This window comes from Macaca fascicularis, chromosome 6, assembly GCF_037993035.2.
Source record: "Macaca fascicularis isolate 582-1 chromosome 6, T2T-MFA8v1.1".
In the NCBI taxonomy this organism is placed as follows: Eukaryota; Metazoa; Chordata; class Mammalia; order Primates; family Cercopithecidae; genus Macaca; species Macaca fascicularis.
Window position 1 is genome coordinate 133,672,785 of NC_088380.1, and position 18,696 is coordinate 133,691,480.

Consider the following 18,696-nt stretch of genomic DNA (forward strand, 5'->3'; position numbering starts at 1 on the left):
GAAATTATAAGCCTAATTTAAAAATGATTAAGTAAATAATCAGAAATTAATACCATTTTTAAAAATAGTCACTATCTTACACTGTCAGTATCAGCACATAAATAGTGGGTGTAATTTTCACCCACTAATAGTGGTTGCCGTGTGCTTTCTTATTCTTCAATTAGCGTGAAACTCACACTCAGCTGAAACCGGATAGAATTTGTTACATATAGTTTACAATTTATGTTTGTACAGCTTGTTAAAAACTATTTTTCCTTATATCATTTGAGATGCAATGAAAACTCTGAGTTAATTAAGACAGGTGTCATTTTTTTCCCTGCCAAAAATTGAAGCTCAAAGACACTTGGTAATTTGTTTTAATCACACACTATGAATGTTAAATAGCACTGGCTTCTGAACCCTGCATCATCTGACTCCAAATTTTGTTCTCCTCCTAATACTTTAAGTGGCCTCCCCTTCAAAGTAACAACCATGAAGACCTTCAGGAAAAACACATAATGAAGTCATGACAAGAAGGGTTGGTTTTTTAATTTACAAGTTTCAGTGACTATCCATACCATTCAGAAAACTGTACCATGCCCTTGACATTTTTCCAGGGTAAGCAGCTTGCATTAGATGTTCCACTATGTTGATGTTTCCTATTATTAAAAATTATGTTTAATTATCTAAAAGATAAACAAATGCAATGGAGAACAGGAAAAGAAGCAAATCTCGTTAACTTTCAACTCAGCATTCCAAATGAAATGATTTTCCACTCACCTTTGGGCTTATATTTTATGATATGCAGCAGACCAGTGTTCAGCTTCATGCTGTTTTTCTGAAGCTCCTTTATTTATTTTTCATTAATCTGTCTCCCTTGTGTGCCTGGTGCTCAGTAATCTGCTCATCTCTAGCATGATCTATACTATAATCCATTGCTTCTCTCTCCATGCATTTTAATGAAACAATTTTTGCCTCTTTTACATAACTGCTGTCCTGATTTCTTACTACAACATAACCATTTATTGTCACATCATTGAAAGCAAATCTTTAAAGGAATACTTCAAAACAGAATAGATAACGGAATTTTTATTTATTCTTTTTTTTTTTTTTTAAAGGGCTTTGTGAACTCAGCGGTGTTTTCATAATTTAATTTTAAGTAGGTGCTCAGGTTTGGACGTAGATATTCCCTGGACAGCACTCCAAGTGGGAAACACATTGGTAGTGAGAATCCTTTGTCCCCTTCATGCCCCATCACTTGGCTGGGTGTTATGAATCCCTGCCCTGCCTTCGCCCTGGCTATCCCAGGATGGTTTGTGTAGCTGAAGAACTATAGAAGAACCATGAACGATGCAGGAAGTGCTTGCTTGTTGTTGCTGTTTTGTTTCCGTGTTCCTGCTAGCTTTGTCTTGCTCCTCTGGTTCCTGGCCATTGGCATGGACTTCGACCTACTCCTCTGTGCTGCCCACCAGTATCTGCACATTCCAGGCCTGTGTTTGCCTGCCTGGCTTCTGACCCTTGCTCCCTGTGTGAGGTCTTATTCACTGCCTTGCTCTGACCCTGGCATCCTGCATAATGTCCTCCTCTTGGTGGTTCTCGGGTTACCACATGCTGTGGACTTCTGCTTCCACATTGGCCACAGCTTGCACCCATTGTTGGTTTTTTCCTTCATTTCCAATCTTGCATTAGACTTTTGGGTCCTTCATTCATTCATCAACCAACTATTAAGTGCCTCATGTGTGTAGTTGATACAAAGATAAATAAGACATAGGCTCTGCCTTTGTAGAATTTACTGACTAGAAGATAAATAGACCCCCAAAAGGGATGGATTCAAATTTTGAGGGACCTGTGGCTTGTACAAATTTGGGGCCCTCATTAGAAAAAGAATGCAAAATTATGTATATTTAGCTAAGAGCCTTGGAAAGGGACTATGCAAGTGAAGACCCCAAATCTTCATTAGTTTCACAGTGAATTCACCTGTGTGCACAAACACATTTTTAAAAGGAAATAACAGGTAGAATGGAGATAGTTCTGGGGTAGAAATAGGCAGACATTATGAGGACACCCAGGAAATGCAACTAACCCACCTTGAGTGTCAGCAATGGTTTCCTGGAGGAGCTTTCCCCTGATCATTTCTAAAGCCTGAGTGCTATCAAACTAGATGAAAAAGAAAGGAAAGGAGGAGGTGGGTAGAGTGTTCCAAGCAGAGCACCCGGCACATAAATGAAGACCACAACAGTAAGTCCTGGATACTGCCAGCAGCTCCATTTTCCTGGAGCATAAAGGACATAACAGATAGAAAGGAATGGTGAGACTGGATTAAAACAGTTGGGATTAAAGCACTGAGAGTCTTTGTGCTACAATAAGCATCTTGGATGTTACCCTGTTGCTTAAATGTTCATCTCAGATCAAGCACCCTGGCAGGAAAATATGCAAGTATGGCAATCAGTTCAGAGATGTGGCAGTTGTTTAGGCAAGAGGTGACAGAGTTATGAACTAAAGACATAATCTCAGGAATAAAGAGAAGACATGAATCAAGAAATATGTAGATTAAATGTCAGGTTGATGAAGAGTAGAGAGGATCCTCTAGGCTTTCTAGCTTGGGTGAAAGAGTGGATGGTAGAAACATTAGATGAAAAATGGGTCAGGGAAGGAAGATGGTTTGAGAGAAGACCATATATTTAAGCAACTCAATGGAAGTGCGTTTTTTTTTTAGAGAAGTGATATCTGAGTCAAGCTGGGGTAGAAATCTGGGTGAGAGGTGCACATTACAGAAGCATCAGCACAAAAGTAGTAGCTGGAAACCAGGAGAGGAGTAAGCTAACTCAGGGAGGTATAGAGAGAAAGGAGTGCAGGAACCAAGATGGACACCTGGAAAAGGAGCTTGGGAAGGCATCAGAGCAAACCAGAGGGAGGCGTGAGGAACCAGGGGAGTCCAGTGTCACAGCACTCAAAAGAGTAAAAGGATTCAACATGCCAAATGCTACAGCTTATAATTAAATGACTGAAAAATGTTCATTGGGTTTGTCAATAGGATTTAATTGGAGATGAGGATGAGGGTACTTGGAGAGCACTGATGGGAATAGACTGGGTATCAATAGGTTGAGGATTATATGGGAGGTGAGGAAGTGGTGACAATGACTATGGGATGCTGTAAGGAAATTTTTCGGTGAGAAAGGTTTGAAAGCTATTGGGCTTGAGTGATTGGAATCTAAGAGATCATTTCATTTCTTTTTCTTTTTCTTTTTCTTTTTTTAAGGTGGGAGATGTTTGAGCATTGTAATAGCCTGAGTGTTTAAATGTTCAGAAGGTAGGATGGGAGGTGGGCTGCAGCCAGGTCCTATTAACTACGACCCTGGTTGCCTGTTGTCCCTGGGAACCTGAACTCCTGATCCTTTTGCTCCTTCTAGAAGATTAAATTTACCCCTTTCTAAGGCCACTAGTACAGATCTGGCTTGTTGGTCTTAATAATCTTTTATATTTTCTGTCTACTGTGAGGTTCGGTGATTGATTTATTGATGGCCCAAAGAAACATAAGTGCATTTGTTGGTCTAGAGTAGTATATTGAGTCGCGCTGCCATGGAATAAGAACAGAGGAAAGAATGAAATATGGTGGAAAAGAATTATCCTTACCCTCTGACATCCCTCTCCATTCTGTAATGAGCATTTCCTTGCTGACTTGCCCTGGTAGAGAGCTATTCGCTTCAAAGGGAATAGCATTATTTTTGGGTAGAAAAAGATCAGGTAATGGTAAGTTTGCTATTACTTCTGGAAACCTGTGATTTAGGACATTATTAAAACTGCCAGTAGCCATTCTAGAGGTAAGGGAGATCAAAAGCCATGTCCCAGAGGCCATCTCAAAACTGTGAAACTCAGTTCCCTGCTTGCTAGCATCTGAGAGTAAAGAAATTAGGCTCTGGCAATAAATGTAAAAATGGCTTATAAACCAAAACAGGCTCTACAAATGTCAGTTATTTCCATCCTTTCTAAAAGACTGTTTGCAGAAATATTTGCCTGAAGACCCCATAGTACACAAAATGAAGCAACAGTAATTCAAAGGCAATTGTATTCTTTTTTAAAGTGTATGTTTTACTGCAGCATGGGAAACTAAACCTCATTTTCTGCTTAATGCCCACTTGACAGACTTAGTGGAATAAAAAGTCACCCACCATCTCATGTACTGTGTAAGTATGTGCTGAAGCAGGCTTGTTATTGAGTAACCACAACACAAAATGAAAAGCACTTTGTCACCATGCCTCCTCAACTGCTGTGTGAATGCTAAACCTCCAATAAAACCTGTGAGCACTAAGAAACAATTAGTATTAATGTTAGAAAGACTTTCACCCATTTGGGGGAGAAAATATGCACTACATAGTTATAATCAGGAGAATGACTAGCCATGTGCAAATAAAAAGAAAAAACGGTAGGATTCATAGTGGGTAACATTCACCATTAGTGCTCAGAGGCACACGGAAATGAAAACAGGCACATTAAAAAAAAAAAAGAAGCAGCAAAACAGAAACATCATCTGTAGGATCTGACTAGAGAAAACCTTTCCCTCCCACCAGACCCAATCACACATATCTTACTTATTGATACTTGAATATATATGAAGATGACTTTTATTTCTCTAGTTCAAGGCTTTGCTCCTGGTTAAAACACAAATTTCTGGGAAAGTATTATGGTTTGAATCTGTGGTGTCCCCACCAAATTTCATGTCGAATGGTGGATTTCTCATGAGTGGTACCCTGTTGGTACTGTCGTCATGATTGTGATAGAGTTCTCACAAGATCTGATTGTTTTATAAGTGTATAGCACCTTCTCTCTCTCTCTCTCTCTTTGTTGTTGCTCTAGCCATATGATGTGCCTGCTCTCCCTTCACCTTCTGCCATGATTATGTTTCCTAAGGCCTCCCCAGAAGCTGGGTAGATGCTGGTATCATGCTTCCTGTATACCCTCTGGAACCAAAAGTCAATTAAACCTTTTTTCTTTATAAATTACCCAGTCTCAGGTATATCTTTTTTTTATTTTTATTTTTATTTTTTTGAGACAGAGTCTTGCACTTGTCACCCAGGCTGGAGTGCAGTGGCGCCATGTTAGCTCAATGCAACCTCCACCTCCCAGATTCAAGTGATTCTCATGCCTAAGCCTCCCGAGTAGCTGGGATTACAGGCGTCTGCCATCACGCACAGCTAATTTTTGTATTTAGTAGAGGTGGGGTTTCACCATGTTGGCCAGGTTGATCTCGAACTCCTGACCTCAGGTGATTCGCCTCCCTTGGCCTCGGCTTCCCAAAGTGCTGGGATTATAGGCGTGAGCCACCATGCCCGGCCAGGTATATCTTTGTAGCAATGTGAGAATGGCCTAATACAGAAAGGGAACATTGAAAATTTCTCATCATTTATTGCTTCATTGCTCAGTGTCTGGCTCTATTTTGAAGCAGGAGGATGGCTTCTAAGTGGAGTGGAGGGAAAATGGAGATGCAAGAGGCAGCCCGTGTTCTCTCTATAGTCTGCTTAGGGCCAGAGCAGCCCGGGATGTTGCAGCAGTACCCATCCTTCTCTGTGGTGTCAAAGTCTCAATTTTCATTCTAGGTAGACATGTATCCAGTGAAGGACCACATTTCCAAATTTTCCCCCCTCTCGCTTCTTACAACTAGGGGTGGCTAATAAAATATAGGCAGAAGTAGTTTAGCAGAACTTCCAGGAATACTCCTAAAAAGGAAACAGGCCCCCAAGAGGCATGTTCCTTGCCTCCCCACCTCTTTTCTCCTTCTTTCTGCCAAGAATGCAGATGTGATGGCCTGCAAAGGGCTGATGCTCCAGCGACCATCTTGTAAGTGTGAGGATAAGGGCCAGTACTTTGAAACAGAGAGCTGAAAGGAGCCTGGATTCCTGGTATGGTATGGAGCTCTTATGCCAGCCCTGAACTGCTCACCATTGGATTTACCACATGACAAAGAAAGAAATCGATCTTAGTTAAGTCACTCTTTTTTTAGGTCTCTACTACTCATAGTTGAACTCAATTTCTAACTGATACAGATGTATATACACTTGTGTAGTAAACACAAAAGCAAAATAAAATAAAAACCCAAACTAAAATAAAACCTTTTTATTTTTATAAAATAAAAAGCAAAATCTAAAAACCCTGGCCAGAGTTCTGTATCTGGCTCTGGATCCCACAACTGAGGATGGATTTGGACAACTTGTTAAGCTTTGAGAGCAGATCCCTGCTACACACACACTCCTCACACACCACACGCAAGCCAAATACATTTATGAAACACGTGATTGCCTGTAGTATTCTACTGAGTTTCATGATAGGAATATTTCTTGTTTTTAAGTAGCTCACAATGCATGATAGATCACGCAGATGCAGGCACAATAAAATATTTGAAAAACAGTAACTACAAACACAAGTTAAAAAGACTAGGAATATTTTGATAGAATATAAAAAGTGATATAGAATGTCTATCCAAAAAGATTATTGTACAAAGAATTTTGACCTGGTAGTTCACATATCATGTGAGAACAAAACAAGTGGGAGTGCTCCTGAAATAGAAAGGATTTTACAGTGGAATGGACTTTCAGAGTAGGATTTACTGAGAAATCAATGCAGCTGACCCTTCAGGGCCCTACATCTGCATGGCCCCTTCCAACATCCCAGGAAACATGCTAGACATATGTTCACAGGTTCTTCTATTTTTGTAAAATTCGTATTATAATTAACACATTTTCATCATTATCAGTTTTGATCACTGCTTCTGTCCAGCCCGACTTTATCTGTGTCATACTTCCCTTGTGTTGGGTGGGGGCAGAACAAGCAGGGGCATCTCTGGGATCCAAGTAAGAGGAAATTGAGCTAAGAATGCGTTCAGTTTGCATTTAGTGGACTATAGTTATGAGCATCACAACTGCTTCTTTAGTAAAACTGTTCCCAGTCATTTGGTGAGGAAATGTATTCTCGGAAGCTTCTTTTGTCCACTGTGGCATCATGACCTGAAGGTGTGGGTCCGGAAGCACTGCCCTACAGCATCCCATGCCTGAAGTATCTGAGCAGTAACAGTGGACGAGGTTTGAAATGTACAGATCCAGATGTTACTCTGAAATGTTCTTTCAATGATCTGATGTGCAATATTTTTTATTTTAAAAATGCGGTTAAACACACATTAAAATTTGTCATCTTAACCAATTTTAAGTGTACAGTTTAGTGGCATGAATTGCATTTACACTATTGTGCAACCATCATTACCATCGATCCACAGAACTCTTTTCATCTTGTGAAACTGATATTCTGTACCTATTAAATATGCTTGCCACAAAAAGACAGATATTTATATGATTGCATTTATGTGAGATTCCTACAGTAATCAGATTTATAGAGACAAGAAGTAGAATGGAGATTTTCCGTTCCCCTTTCTTCTTGTCCATGGCAACCACCATTTTACTTTTTGTCTCTATGAATTTGATTACTCTAGGAACCTCACATAAATGGAATCATATAATATGTGTCTTTTTTTGTGACAAGCATATTTAATTTGGCATAAATTTGGCATAAAGGTTCAGCCATGGTGTCTCAAGTGCCAGCACTGCCTGCCTTTTTAAGGCTGAATAATATTCTATTATATGTATATCCCACATTTTCTTTATTCATTCGTCTGTTGATGGACACTTTGGCTTGCTTCCACTTCCTGGCTATTACAAAGATGCTTCTACAGACATGGGTGTGTCCATATATCTCTTTGAGTCACTGCTTTCGGTTTTTTGATGTACTTTATGTTTAAAATTTTAAGTGAAGGATAAGTTTCTCATTGATGCCTAGTTAAAATGGAAGTTCTTGAGTCTTAGGAGTATCTTTTATGACGCAGTATGTGCAATTATAAACACACCACATATATAGTTTTTTTTTCCTTTTTTCGTGGGACTTACACAAAATAGAATTTATTAGACTTTCTGTATTTGGAGGCACAAACCTATGGCAATGCTACAAAACAGTAATGATGTCCATGTGTGAAGTCATGTTTTATTCATCCCAACTGTCGAAAAATATTTTGATCAACTATACTAGAGGAAAGACTGACTTATCTTTCTATTTTCTCTATAGAAAATGTTATAAAATCATTCATAAGAAGAGGCGATCAAATAATATGTCACCATTGAATGTGGAAAACAAGTATGAGACAGTAGTGTCAAGCAGTTAATGCACAAAACATATTCTGTTATTTTTCTGGATTTTGTGGTGTTTGTAGTCTTTGTTAGCTTTTAAAAACGTGCAATTTGTTATGGCTTCTTATGCTGAAGGTATATTTCCATTCTTACGTATTTCTGTATGTGTAATGTTGTATTGATTTCTTAAAGAGGGACCCAAATTATGTATGTTTTGGGCCCACAAAATCTGGATCCTCCCCTTTGGGGAGGAGCCTCAGTTGCCTTGGCTCAGGAGATCTCAGTTTTCTTCACCTCCATCCCGCTAGATGCCCTGGTGCCCCAAATTTCTTGTTTATGTGTGTCCTGTGCATTGTGTGTGGGCTTTTCCCATGGGGTACTTAGGCTGGGACTGAACAAAGTCTAGCACTGATAGGCATCATTCCACTGGGCACTCCGTCAGAGGTGCTGGCTGCAGTCAAAGTGGAGTCCTCTTGGGACAACCAACAGGAGCTAGCGGAGAGGGTTCTGGCAAAGGTCTGGGAGGTTCATGCCTAACTCAAGGCTGGGCACTTGGTGGGTAATGAGCCATGAGCTTCTTTGAACTCGTAGTTAGCTTTTAGTTCTTGGGTAAATTCCACAGGGTAGGGTTAGAGGCTCCTTTACCAACCCCTCTCTCCCTAACCCAGGTCAAAGACCCTGATTTGTTCTTGGTCTGGAGGAAATCCCCCTCTTTCTTTGCGTATTCATCACAGATGCTCCTTCTCTTCTGAACATCTTTTCTCTTACTCTTTAAAAATAGACCCTGGATTGTTTATAAGGTCAATTATCTAATCCTTCCTTCCTGGGGTGGCAAGAGAGGCTGTTAATCTTCAAGTCCTCCCAGAAGAATAAGAGAAATGCTTACATTCTAAGTGCTTTTAAAGCAGTAAAGCAAGAGAAGAAATGCCACAGTTGCTATATTGAAATAGCCTCACTCATTCATATCCTGACACACAAATAACAAGGATTAAAAAAAAAATTGGAGATGGAAGTGAGCTTAGAGGTGCTATAGTCAACCCCAATACTTTTATAGATGAAGTAAGTGAAATCCATAGGGGGTAAATGATGTTGCCAAGGTCAAATCCTGTGAACCACAGAACCAGGCCCATCCAGATCTTTTAGACTGCAGTCCAGTATGTTATTTTCTCTGATATATTCAGGTAGGATTTGTTGATGAAGTTTTAGATAGAGTTGTCAAATGCCATATAATACTATTTTATGAAAATAGATTTAGAAACTTTTTGCTGGAGGTTTAAAAAAATTGAATAAGTTCTCATTTATTTGTGTTGGCTTTAGTATTGCCCATTTGAAGTTTTCAAAAAAGACTATAGATCTTCAAAATCTCTTTAGCCTTAAGAGTATATGATTTTCATTCATCCATCTTCTTTTGCAAGTATTTCTTAAGGCGCCTTCTATAAGCAGAACGCTATGTTATGCACACAGAATAAAATAATGGGACAAACAACAGAATGTAAAACAGGGTCCAAGCCCTGGGAGCTTAATATCCAGTTGGGGAGCAAATGCTGCCCTCCCCCGTATACAAACACACACATAATTAATAATATGTACATAGCAATATAGGTTACTTCTCAAAATGATGATATAGAGAGTTGAACACCTTTCCATCTGTGTGGGCAAAAATGTTCATTGGACCAGAGCTCTTTAAATAGAGATGTGTACTGGATTGTCTTACAGATAATTACAAGTCATAGCCATTATTCTGAGTGCTTTCTGAGATAGGGCACACTCCCCATCTCAATCATGTTAGGTTTCCTTTCCAAAGCATCTCCTTGATTAGATAGGGCCTGCAAACAGGGGAAGCTAACTCAAGGAGATGGCTCAGGAGGACACCAATGCCCCAGCACTGAATGAAAGGAATCGGTATAAATATCTTGAAACTAGTTGCTTTCTTTTTTGTTTGTTTGTTTGTTTGTTTTGAGACAGAGTCTCGCTCTATCCCCCAGGCTGGAGTGCAGTGGTGAGATCTCAGCTCACTGCAAGCTCCGCCTCCCAGGTTCACGCCATTCTCCTGCCTCAGCCTTCTGAGTAGCTGGGACTACAGGTGCTTGCCAACATGCCCGGCTAATTTTTTGTATTTTCAGTAGAGACAGGGTTTCACCGTGTTTGTCAGGATGGTCTCGATCTTCTGACCTCGTGATCCGCCCGTCTTGGCCTCCCAAAGTCCTGGGATTACAGGCATGAGCCACTGTGCCCGGCCCAAACCAGCTGCATTCTTTTGTCCAGAATTCACCCCTGCTTTTATGGGTATGTGCGAGTGTGTGTTGGGAGGTGTTAATTAGCATTCTAGTCTGCAATCTTCAAAGTGACAATGCAATCAGAATAATTTTAAAATGTTCACTTCCTTCCCCTTATTCCCTTCCTTGTCCTTTCACCCATTCAAGCCTCTAGGTGATTCTGGTCTCCCCACTATAAGATTCTCACAGCTGGGGGTATATGTGTGTGCCTGCAGGGTCACAGGGTAGAGATAAGGGAAGTTGATGTGAGAATAGTGCTTGGTGCATTCCAGAGAGAGGAATGAGCACTGCTTTTGGAGCAGAGTCCTGGGTAGGTGGTAGAAACTCCTAAGAAAGGGAGTGGTTTGAGACCAAAGGGGTCCTATAACTTAGAAAGCAGAGTCCTGGGGAGGTTGAAAGACTGCAAAGAGAGAATGTCTGCACAGAGTCAAGACTTACAGAGTGTGGACAGCTTTGTAGGCTCCCATAAGTTCCCATGTCTTAATTGAGCAGAGAACCAGCAAAGTGATTATGATGCCTGCATGGAAGTAGGAGATGGGGTCAGCTGATGTGATTGGGGAATGTCTTAGCCATGCCTGCATGGGCTGCATGCGAAAACCAGATACCTCCCTTCCCAAAACTTGGCATGACATTGACTTTGAAAGGGTGAAAGTCTTTAACTAGGAAGAGAAGAGCTTCTTGCCATCTGGGAGGAATAGGGCTTCTGAATAGAAGAAGAGTTTTGCTAAAGAATAATGAAATTTTATTTTCAGCACCCCTGAATTCATTCATTGGGATTCATATGCACTATACCAATTTATTTTCCTTCCTAAAATATATCTTAAACAATTACTCTTGTCTTTGTTTGAACTGTTGAAGTTTCATAGGCAGGATTCAGATACAAATTTATACAATCTTCCTAAAACTCTGTGGCTTCCTGTGGTTCCAAACCAATTTTTCCGGTATCTGTGCAGACTTTAGAAAATTCAGTCTAAAAATCTGATCTGACACTTGGAAGAAATACAACCTTTAGCAAAACCCACCAGGGCCATCCTTCAAATGGCTTGGCCTCTCTGCTGGAAATATTTCTGGACAGGTTTTTGCGAGGCTTATATGTTGGGACTCAGCTGGAATTTACAAAATGCAAAACTGGAATTGATCAATGTGGTGTTAGCTACACTCTTATGTACTGAAAACAGAACCATCTTAGCAGAATGCAGAAAATGAGGAAGTAGAAGATGCCCTAAGCCAAAGCACACCAGCAGCCTATTTGGTGGAGGCAGGAGGGTGAGGCGGGAGTGAGTGATCAGAGGCCACGTACTATAAAATCACCTACAACTTTATGGTCAGGGGGCTTCTAGAAGGCTGACAGGGAGGGGAAGGCCACTTCCTCGAGAGTGCAGATTAAATGCTTCACAGGCCAGGTAACACAAGTTAAAGAGGTGATTGAGCCTCCATCAGCATTTAAACAGGTATTTGGAAAGAAAGATGAGCGTTTCTACCCCAGTTAAAGTCTTGCCTACTGACTAGAGTCATTTTTTGAAAATTGAAGTAAAACTAACGTAACATAAAATTAACCATTTAAAAATGTACAATTCAGTGGCATTTAGTACATTCATGATGTTGTGTAACCACCACCTATGTCAGGTTTCAAAGCATTTTCATCACCCCAAAAGAAAACCCTGTACCCATTAAGTGGTTATTCTTCAGTCTCCTCTCATCCTGGTTCCTGACAGCCACCAATCTGCTTTCTGTCTCTATAGATTGACTTTTTTTCTGGGTAGTCATATAAATGTATTCATGCAATATGTGACCATTTGTCTGGCTTCTTTCATTTATATAATATTTTCAAGTTTCACCCACGTCGTAGCATTTGAGTAGTTCTCATTTGATACACTACTTTGGAGGGACACAGAAAAAGTAAAACTTAACTATATATTTTAATCACAGCTTTAGGAAGAGGAGACCTAGGGTCCAGTTCATTTCCCCACATAGACCTCTTCTCCTAGATTCTTTATCCTCATTTGAAGTGGACATTGGTTGTTTTGCCTGTCCAGTTTCCAAGTCCCTGGTAATAGCTCATGATTTATGTGGGTCACAGCTCCTCTCTCACTCAGCTTTTGGAATTCAGGTGATGCTGACCTGACTTCCTCACTTCTTCAATGGGTAGGTACTGACTTTAGATCTGTCCAATAAGGGCTTCCATCTGTTCGGCCACGTTCAAGAATGGAACATACACCAGTTGCAGAGGTTCCTCTTAGAACTACAGAAATGTGCTCCCTTCCTTTTGGACCTGAAGCTGAATGGTGTAAGCCTGCCAGGGGTCTCCATGTGGAGAGCCAAGCCAACAGCAAAGAAAACGGAGGGAAAGGAAGGCATGACAGCATTGAATCCTGGGACATTATTTAGTCATTTTGTCCAGACATATTTAATTAGCAATATGTTTAAAGAGTTACAAGCCTTTCCTTCTTTTCTTGTGACAGTTTGAGTTGAATTTCTATCATTTGCAACCTGTCACTGTAAGGTACAAACATGACCATACTCACCTAGGGCTGAGGCAATGTGAATAAGGAGGACATTGTCTCCTGGTGCCCAGGAAATGCCTTAGAGCTCTTCCCTGGAAGTGAGGACTCTGATACTCTATATTTTTCTGGTTTGTCTGGTTGTACTTTTTTTTTTTTTTTTTTTTGCCTAGTTGGATAACAATCTTTAATGAACAATAGAGCGTCAAAAAATACGTGAGGCAAAAACTGCAAGGAGAAATAGATGAATGCACTATTATAGGTTAGAGACACCAGTACCCCTCTCAGAAATGGATAGATCTAGCAGCAGGAACATCAGTAAGGACACAGTTGAAAGCAACACCACCATCAACCAACTGGTTATAATGGACACATTTAGACCATTTACACTTTAGGTGATTATGAATATGGCTGGGTTTAAATCTACTATCTTGTGTCTTGTTTTCTATTTATTTTACCTGTTCCTTGTTCTATTTTTCCTTTTTCTGCCTTCTTTTAGAATGCAATCTTAAAACTTAATAATAAAAAGTTTTAAGATTGCATTTTTATCCTCTTTGTTGGCTTAATAGCTGTAACTGTGTTACTTCAGTGATTCCTTTAGAGTGAATTTTTAGTGCACATCTAAACCAATCTACCTTCATATGATACTACATGACTTCAAATATGTAAGAACCACATGACTACATATTTCCATTTCTCCCCTCTCCACCTTTGGGCTATTATCATATATTTTACTTCTACATGTTGAAAATCACAATATGTTATTATTATTTTTGCTTTAAATAGTCAATTAGGTTTTAAATATATCTAAATAAAAGGATATATGAAATTCTTTATGCATATAATGATAACCTACTTAGTTATCATTTCTAGTGTTCATTTCTTTGCATAGAAGCAGGTTTTCATCTGTTACTATCTTTTTTCTGCTTGAAGAACGTCCTTTAACAACTCTTGTAAGGCACGTTTGCTGATTAATTCTTTCAGATTGTACGTCTGGAAAACTCTCCATTTTGCCTTCATTTTTGAAAGATATTTTCATTAGGCAAAGAATTCCAGGTTGGTAATGTCTCTCTTTCCATACTTTGAAGATGTGGTTCCCTGTCTCTTACCTTGCATTGTTTCCAGCAAGAAAGCTGCTATCCTCTTTGCCTTTGTTCCTCTGTACCTAATCTGTCTTCTCTTTCTCTCTCTTCCTCACTTCTAGAATTTCCTCTTTATTGCTAGTTGTAATTTGATTGATACAGTTCATTGTATCTCTTGGGTCTCAGTAGTTGTCATCAATTCAGCTAGTATTTCTTCAAATTTTTTTTATACCTCCTTTCTCCAGGGACTCCAGTTACTATATATTTGACTCCCGAAGTTGTCCCATAGTTCTCTAATGCCTAATTTCTCCTACCATCTCTTCTTCAATCTTTTTCCTGTTTATTTTTAAGTTGCTGTCTTCAAATTCTTTCATATAGTCTTCTGAGATGCCCAATCTGCTGTTAACCCCATCTAGTGTTTTTCATCAGATATTGTAGTTTTCATCTCTAGAGGTGCAGTTGGTGTTTTGTATCTTCCATGCCTCTACTTAGTATGTTTTTCTCTCTAGCTTTTTGAACATATGGAATACAGTCATAATACTTGCTTTAATGTCCTTGTCTACTGATTGTCATTGTGCCATTCCTGGGTCAGTTTTGATTAACTGATTTTTCCCTTCATTATGAGCTTTATTTTCATGCTTCTTTGCATACCTAGTGATTTATTAGATGCCAAGTATTGTATATTTTACTTTATTGGGTATACTTTTTGTATTTTTGTATTCTTAAGCGTTCTGGAACACAATTAAATTACTTGGAAATAGTTGTGTTCCAATTTGGTCTTGTTTTTAAGCTTTGTGAGTTGGGACCGGGGTAGTTTTTATATAGAGTTAATTTTTCTATTAGTAGGGAATCTTAGTTCTCTTCCAATGCCACCTAGATTACAAGGTTTTCCACTGTGACTATTGAAAACAGGCACTATTTTCAGGTCCAAACACTGTTCCCTCTAATTCTTGTGGGTGAATTTCTTCACAGACAGGCACTGTTAGTGTGGAACTGAATATTTGATGAAAACTCTCTGCAGATCTTAGTTCTCCTGCTGTGCAGCTCTCTCCTCAAAGGCATTCTCCCTTGTGAACTCTAGCCACCTCGACTGCCCAACTGCACCTCAACTCCAGGAGATCACCAGGTCCTGATGGGGTAACACTTCCTGGAGCCATAGACTTTCTCCAGATAGTAAGTACAGATAATTTTGCTTCTCCTCTCCAAAGGATCATTGTCCTTTGTTGCTTAAAGTTCATTGTCTTGATATTTGTTAGATATTTAAGGAAAGAAGGTAAACTAACAAGACAGGTAACTTTCAGGAAATAACTATCTTACCCTAGCAAAATACCACAGGAGGTTTAAAAAAAAAAAAAAAAAAAAAAAAAAGGAGTCCCACTCTCACCAGATAATGTCACAGGCTGAGAACTTTCTTCATCATCTAGCCTAACATGGCCTTCTCCCTATCCCATGGTGTCATTAGGGTGCTCTGCCTACTTCCAGCAGAAAGGCATCAGTGGAGGTCTCGGGTAGAGCCACATTAGGGATCCTGGATCTCCATCCTCACTAGGCAATAATGAGGCAGTGCCCCACACCAGCACTGTCAAAGGAAGCATGCTGAGAGATTTAAATAACTCCCAGAGTTTCATAACATAACAGTGAAGATGTCCAGGATACAACCAAAGTCACTCATCATAACAAGAACCAGGCAATTGTAAACTTGAATGAGAAAAAACATCAAGGGATGTCAACACTAAGATGACACAGATACTGAAACTTTATAACAAGAATTTTTTTTTTTTTTTTTTTTTGGAGACAAGGTCTTACTCTGCCGCCCAGGCTGGAGTGGTGTGAACAAGGCTTACTGTAGCCTCAACCTCCTGTGATCAAATGATCCTCCCACTTCAGCCACCTGTGTAGCTGGGACTACAGGTGCACACCACCATACCTGGCTAACTTTTAAATTTATTTTTATTTTTTGTAGAGATGAGGTCTCACTTTGTTGCCCAGGCTGGTCTCAAACTTCTGGGCTGAAGCAATCCTCCTGCCTCAGTCATGCAAAATGCTGGGATTACAGGCATGAGCCACCACACCCAACTGATGACAAGGATTTTAAAGCAGCCACCATAAAAATGCTTCAGTGAGTAATTGTGAACACTCTTGAAGCCATTAAAAAAAAAGTCTCAGCAAATAGGAAACCTCAGCAAAGAAACAGGAGACATAAAAAAGAAATCAAATGGAAATTTTAACTGAAATATACGATGATAGCCAAAGTTAAAGTACTGCATGGATGGTTCAAGAACAGAATGGAAACGAGAGAAAATAACCGGTTATCCTGAAGATAAAACAACAGAAATTACCTAAACTGAGCAACAGAGAGAAAACAGACTGAAAAAAAAATAAACAGAGCCTCAGAGACTCACGGTATGATAATAAAAGATTTAACATCTGTCATCAGTGTCCCAGAAAGAGGACGTGGGTTGGGCAGAAAAAGTATGCAAAGAAATTTAAAAAGCATATATATTCCACAGAATGAGTGAAAACTTTTGTAAAGCACGTATCTGATAGGGGGCTTATACCTAGAAACTATAAGGAACTCAATAATGACCAAAAAAACCCACAAACTTTTTAAATGGGCAAAAGCTCTGAATAGACATTTCTACAAAAAACATATATAAATAGCCAATAAGCATATGAAAAGATGTTCAACATCATCATCCATCAGGGAAATACAAGTCAAAATTACAATGGTGTAAAATTAGTCACCATTTAACATTCCCAATAGTAGCCTACAAGCTTCTGTTTCCACTGTGGAAAACAGTTTGGCAGTTGCTCAAGGTAGTCAAGTTACTTAACTGCTCTGTAAAATGAAGTTAATCACATTCACTTTGGACAAATGAGTTAATATATATTAGCTATAATAATTATAGCAATTATTATTGTGCATATTATTACTGATTGGGTCAGACTATTAGCCCTGTCTCCCTAATTCATTTGCTTTTGCTATTTTGGATGAATATTTAAAGTAGTCTTGAACTGACTACTTATGTAAAGGTCCTATCACATTGGCATATACCATGTGCTCAGTAAACGAAAGCTATAATTATTCATTTCTAAACAGTTTAAAGATTAAACTTTCCTAAAAACAAAACAAAAAAACCAAGGCAACACCCCAAGCTGTGAGGGGCTGAGTCTTTCCTAGGTGCGGGGCAGCACAGGCACTGGCTGCACAAGGCCAGGGAGGTTACGTGGCGGCTCTCTTTAAACCAGGTCACACAGAGCGCTTCTCTCCCTGCGCAGTCTTCATGTCTTCCCAGTCCAGTTTGATGTCTGGAACCTTATCATTTGTCTCCGGATCCTTACTCAGGGCCCCCTGGGAGAAGGCAACCAGGATGGGCAGAGGGCCACATTCCTGGATTTCCACAACATGGAGGCCCTTCTTAACAGCCAGCTGTTGATGGGTTTTCTGTCTGGAGAGCCCACGGAAGAGGCCCCAGGTAAGGCTGAGCCTACTGACAGACCCAGAGACCTTGGCATACATGTCGTTGATGCCAGTGAGCCTGCAGATGGTAATGATGGCCCTGTGGCAGTAGAGGCCATAACCTTTGGGTTGTTTCTTCATCTTGATACGTGTCCTTTTACATCTTAATGAAATATCATGGAATATTGTAGGGTCTTCATATTGTTCTATATAATGCAGATAGTGAACTGCTCTGTTCTTTGCTTTCCTAAAAGTGTCCACCCGTTCAATGGTTTTCGCAACAGCAAAACCTGCAGCTCCTTTTCTGTTCCCCACAGCCACCAGGACATGGACCGATTTCTTTCTTCCCTCTTTCCGCTGTCATATTGAAAACATTTCTTACCTCAAGTATCCTGGTATCAAAATCCTCATATGTTTCTCCACTGGGACCAGGGTCAGGCAGGCCAAGACTGACGCCTCTCCATGAGTTTCCACTCCATCCTGGCTCCCGTTTAACCTTCATCTTCCTCTTTAGGCCCCACTCTTCTCTCTGCTGGATCATGTCCGCCTCCACCTTCTCCCGCTCTTCCTTGCGTCTTTGGGCAATGGTTTGCACTGCTCCATTTTTCATAAGAGGGACATTTAGATCAGGCCACAGAAAACAGTAACGCCCTTCACCAATGATCAGACCCCGGTTCAGATCCTTTCCTTTCTTCTTTTTAGTTCTTTTGCCTCTTCCTTTTCTTGCTGCAGTACCAGTCCCTGCCAAAGTACCTTTCCACAGCTCAACTGCCGTCAATTTAGTGAAGAAACTGTACGCTGTATACTGGGCGCATCAGGTGACTGGGGGAAGAAATAACAGCATTGTGTCTGCAGCACATGGCTTAAGCTGGCCTAAGGAGGGGTGTCTCTGGTTCCCATTGATGACAAAGGGCCGTTGCTGAGAGAGGTCTTCCATGCCAAAATGGAAGCTGTTGGTAAGGTGTTTAGGGAAAGCTACCTCCCCAGTAAATGACCCACTGTCCCGCTGCACAGCACAGGGAGGCAGCCCACAGTGCGCACCGCCGTCACCATGCTGGAGCCCGAGCAGCGCTTCCGTTGTGCTTTAAACCTATTATTCTGTTAGAGCAGTTATGGCAAAGTAAAATAACATTTGGACTTTTGATATTTACCTACTTATTTATATCTTTAATCTTAAATATTTTTAGTATAAATGTATACGAAAGGAGAAACAACTCTAAACTTCTTTCTCTT

At 40.1% G+C, this 18,696-nt stretch overlaps 1 protein-coding gene and 1 pseudogene across 1 annotated transcript in view; one reads left to right on the top strand and one right to left on the bottom strand.

Moving 5' to 3' along the window:
- The window catches only part of MEGF10 (multiple EGF like domains 10), a 404,496-nt gene that overhangs the window by 45,459 nt on the left and 340,341 nt on the right, over positions 1 to 18,696 (top strand). The window lies entirely within an intron of this gene.
- LOC123574127 (small ribosomal subunit protein uS5m pseudogene) lies at positions 17,227 to 18,516 on the bottom strand (annotated as a pseudogene).